The sequence below is a fragment of the Penaeus monodon genome, chromosome 16, assembly GCF_015228065.2.
Source record: "Penaeus monodon isolate SGIC_2016 chromosome 16, NSTDA_Pmon_1, whole genome shotgun sequence".
NCBI lineage: Eukaryota > Metazoa > Arthropoda > Malacostraca > Decapoda > Penaeidae > Penaeus > Penaeus monodon.
Genome location: NC_051401.1, coordinates 3,450,689 through 3,455,688, shown reverse-complemented (window position 1 = coordinate 3,455,688; position 5,000 = coordinate 3,450,689). Strand labels below are relative to the sequence as shown.

At 41.9% G+C, this 5,000-nt stretch overlaps 1 long non-coding RNA gene across 1 annotated transcript in view; it reads left to right on the top strand.

Moving 5' to 3' along the window:
- Positions 1-5,000, top strand: part of LOC119582426 — a 98,751-nt gene that overhangs the window by 64,194 nt on the left and 29,557 nt on the right. The gene's annotated exons all lie outside the window — the stretch shown is intronic.

Below are 5,000 nucleotides of genomic sequence, written 5' to 3'. Positions count from 1 at the left end.
TTTAAAATTGTTTGTTTCTTTGTCTGTCTGTTTCTCTGTCTGTCTGTCTGTCTGTCTGTCTGTCTGTCTGTCTGTCTCTCTCTCTCTCTCTCTCTCTCTCTCTTTTTTCTTTCTTTCTCCCTCCCTCCTTTCCTCTACCTTTCTCCCTCACTCTCCTTTCTCCGCCCTCTCCCTCTTCCTCTCCTCCCCTCTCTCTCAAACAGAAGCAAATAAACCTGCAAAAGAAAGCGATATACCCATTAATAGCATACTAGCCCCTCCTTGATGGCTCTTAAGGCTAGTCCACCCGAGCCCAATAGCCCACGGCATCGCATGGTAATCATTTTGGCCCTGTCTATTTTTTTCCTTCACTCTTTATCCAAACGTCTGTGTTGACTCGGGTAATAGCTTCCAGCTAGAGCATCCACAATCCAGGCTTTTGTGGATGATAATTAAGAGGTCATTAATGTTTACCTTTTCTCGTGTGCCTTGCTTAAAAAAAGGAAAATAAAAAAAAGAAAAAAAATGGTCGTGTTATTTTTAGACGGGAGTGAGTATCATGTGTATCATTTATTTGTGTGTCTTTGTCTAATGAGGCACTCAAGGGCTTGCGTGCATGGATGTGCTCGCAAATTTACGTTAGGGAGTATATTGTGTGTAGTGTTAGAGTATCCTGTCTTCTCTGTAATAATGGAAATTCTTCGGTCTAGACATTTCGAGGCTGGACGTAAAGTCTTTCCCAAATTTTAGATGTTTAAAATACACAAAAACTGTTGTAGATACAGTTGTTGCAAAATAATAATAATAGTAATAATAGCAATAACAACAATAATAATAATAATAATGATAATGATGATAATGATAATGATGATGATGATGATGATGATGATGATGATGATGATGATGATGATGATGATGATGATGATGATGATAATGATAATAATGATAATAATGATAATCATAATACTGCCGGTTATTATGATGTTTAATTTTAGTAGCCATCACGGACACGATATGGTTGCGTAAATACTACAGTTTGACAGGAAATACCACAGGGAACACAATAACTTCCTCGTGGAACTGTACAAACACATGTCCATCCCCCTCTCCCCTACATTTTACCGCATCACCTTTCTTTATCTCCCTTTTTAATCCGTAAACTTCGCCATATATTCTGATAATGTACTTTCAAAGCGATATGCGACTCCACGCCACGTCTCCTCCAGCATCTGTTCAGTCACAGACTATAAAGCTTTCGGGTTTTCTTACCCACCAAAGTTTCAGAATCACTGACTGATGGAGTGAGTGCATTCTCCTTTGCATATCCCCTTTATAAAAGCGTCAAATGGGGTAATGTTTTATAAAAGGGACGGTCATAACGTGGGCCTCTACTTGATAGGTCCATCGATTTGGAGAAGATGCTGCGATATATATATATATATATATATATATATATATATATATATATATATATATATATATATATATTGTATTTTCATTTTATTTTATCTAATTTTTACTGCGATTATTCTTGAGTGTGATAGAGTACCATCTTGAGAAACTGAAATGATGATGGTGGTGATGATGACGATAATGAAAGTGACTGATAATGATAATGATAAGGTTAATGATGATGATGATGATGATGATGATGATAACGGTGATGGTGACGGATGAAGATGATTAAGATGAAGACAATGATAAACAACTACTCACCCCCCCCCCCCAAAAAAAAAAAAAAAAAAACAGCTCCCCTAGTCTAATTAAATAAAATTCAAATGCCCATAAAAAAACACACACACACAAACACACACACAAAAATCCTCTCGATGGTAAAAACGTATTCCACATACCCATAAAGGTACAAAGACACACACCGTTATTCTCTGCCTACTACAAACGGTACTCTAGGACACTGTAATTCTATAGGCCAGGCTAAGTGCTCTCCTTTGCGTCTGTCTGTCTCTCTGTTTACCTTGTTCTTAAGTTTTTTTGTTTTTCATGGATGTGTTTACTTTTGAAGGCGCTTTTAAGGGGGGTTGTGTCATTCCGTGTGGGAGAGGGAGAGGGAGGAAGGGAAGGAGGGAGAGGGAGGAAGGGAAGGAAGGGAGGAAGGGAAGGAGGAGAGGGAAGGGAAGGGAGGAAGGGAAGGAAGGGGAGAGGGAGGAAGGGAAGGAGGGAGGAGGGAGGGAGGAAAGGAAGAAGGGAGAGGAAGGGAAGGAGGGAGAGGAAGGGAAGGGAGGGAAGGAAGGAAGGAAGGAGGGAAGGAGAGAAGGAAGGAAGGAAGGAGGGAAGGAAGGAAGAAGGGAGGGAGGAAGGGAAGGAGGGAGAGGGAGGAAGGGATTTTAATCTATCATATATACATTTGTGTCTTTGCTATTTTATAACTGTTGTCAATATGAGTGTTGATATTTTTATGGCAGTATTATTATTAAGTAATTGTTACTTCTGAGATATTCATGACTGTTTTTGTTATTTTCCTAATTATCCTTAATGAGCTATCATATCACTCTTGTCACACACACACACACACATATTTTTTTTTTTCTTTCTTTCTTTCTTTCTTTCTTTTTTCTTTTCCTTTTTCTTTTTCTTTTTCTTTTTCTTTTTCTTTTTCTTTTTCTTTTTCTTTTTTTCTTTCCTTTTCTTTTTCATCTTCTCTCTTTTTCTTTTTCATTTTTCTCTTTTCTTTTTTCTGCTTCAATCCTGTAGCTCCTCGTAATGAGGAACCGAAAGGCGCCACATAAAAAAAATAAAGAAATAGATAAATAGATAAATAAATAAATAAATAACAAATAAAATAAATAGATAACATAACATAAATGCAATAAATAGATAAATGGAGAGATGAATTAATAAATAAAATAAATAGATAAAAGATAAATAGATAAATAGATAAAAGACTAATTGAGGATCTTAGGCAATTTCACCTTTCGACTGAAGAGGGAGAGGTGTTGAGGGAGAAGAATTCGCCACCAATTCCGAGGTCCTGTTTTGAAGGCGAAGGAAGAAAACTGAGGAAAAGAAGGAATTAAAAAAAAAAGGAGGGAGGGAGGGGGGGAGGGAGGAGGGGGAGAGGGAGAGAGTGAGTGTGAGAATGAGAATGAGAATGAGAGAGAGGGAGAGAGGGAGGGAGGGAGGGAGAGAGAGAGAGAAAGAGAGAGAGAGAGAGAGAGAGAGAGAGAAGAGAGAGAGAGAGAGAGAGAGAGAGAGAGAGAGAGAGAGAGAGAGGCAGTTTCATCAGGAAGGGAAGTGAAAAAAAAAGATAATGTAGTAGTAGTAGAAGAAGAAGAACAGAGGAAGGACAGAAAGATAGAAAGACAAAGAGAGCAAAAAAAAAAAAAGAAAAAGAAAAGAAAAAAAGCCAAGATAGCTACATTTAAGGCACATGAAAGTAGATAGACAGACAGAAAGAAAGAAAAAAATGAATTAAAGAAAAAAAAATGTATCTTATTAAATCAGATCAGACCATCAAATAGATTTCCCGAACTATACCAAAAGTAAAAAGATAGAAAAGAAGAAGAAGAGAGAGAGAGAGAGAGAGAGAGAGAGAGAGAGAGAGAGAAAGAGAGAAAGAGAGAGAGAGAGAAAGAGAGAAAGAGAGAAAGAGAGAAAGAGAGAAAAGAGAGAGAAAGGGGAGAGAAGAGAGGAAAGAGAGAGAGCGAGAGAGACGAGAGAGACGAGAGAAAGACGAGAGAGGAGAGAGCAAGAGAGAGAGAGAGAGAGAGAGAGAGAGGGAGAGAATCTTTCCCGTTCCAGGTTAATGAAAGGCGCTCATACCATCAAGCCACAGCAGATAATCAGCGCTGTGCCGAGGAGGCCAAAGGGGGCCATCCTATCGCTTGCCTTGGGGGGAGGGGGAGGGTGTGTGGAGGGGGAGTGAGGGGTGAAGGGTGGGGGTAAGGGGTAGGGGTGAAGGGTAAGGGGGGGAGGGGGGAGGTGTAAGGGTGACGGGTGAAGGGTGAGAAGCGTGGAGGGAGGGATGGAGTGAGAGGAAGATGAGTAGGAGGAAAATGCAAATGAGGAGAGAGGAAATGTGTGTGTGTGTGTGTGTGTGTGTATGTGTGTGTGTGTGGTGTGTGTGTGTGTATGTGTGTGTGTGTGTGTGTGTGTGTGTGTGTGTGCTGTGCGTTGTGTTGTGTTGTGTGTGTGTGTGGTGTGTGTGTGTGTGTGTGTGAGTTGTGTGTGTGGTGTGGTGTGAATGAGTGGTGTGTGTGTGGTATGGTGGTGTATGGTGTGTGTTCGTGTGTGGTGTGTGTGTGTGTGTGAACTCATACATAATACCTGTGATACCTAATTAAGTCACCCTTCCTTAGAGACCAGCACTTGGTCTTCATTAGCCCTCAGTGTTACAAATCACATCAATGGAGAACAGAAAACACCGCACGCACTGACTGTCCGTGTCCGAAATAGCATACTCATTAGCGATAGATGGACTGCGAGAGAAGTGAAGATAGATGCTTTAGGGAAGGTAATTGGATGCTGAGACGAACATCGGGTAGACAAATATGGATAGACAGGATGGAAGGCAGGGTAGGCAGGCAGAGAGACAGACAGGCAGACAGGCAGGCAGGGAGACAGACAGGCAGACAGGCAGGCAGGGAGACAGGCAGGCAGGCAGGTAGAGAGGCAAGTAGGTAGTTAGACAGGCAGGCAGGCAGACAGGTAGGCAGGCAAATAAGCAGGCAGGCAGCCAGGCAGACAGGCAGGGAGGCAGACCAGACATTCAAATTCTACATCCTCTCCCTCCTTTTTCCTTCTCTCCTTTCCCTCTCCCTCCCTTTCTCTCCGTCTCCTTCCCTCTCCTTACCTTTCTATCCCTCTCCCATCCTCTCCTACTCCCTCCCTCTCCTTCACTTTCTTATCCGTCCCTCTCCTTCTCTCTCCCTCCATCTCCTTCCCCCTCCACCCCGCTCCTTCCATCTCCTCCCCTCTCCTCTCTCCCTCCCTCTCCTCCCCTCCCTCTCCCGGGTACTATATCAACAACATGAACTTCTGTATGTCACGATCTCCCCACCCCA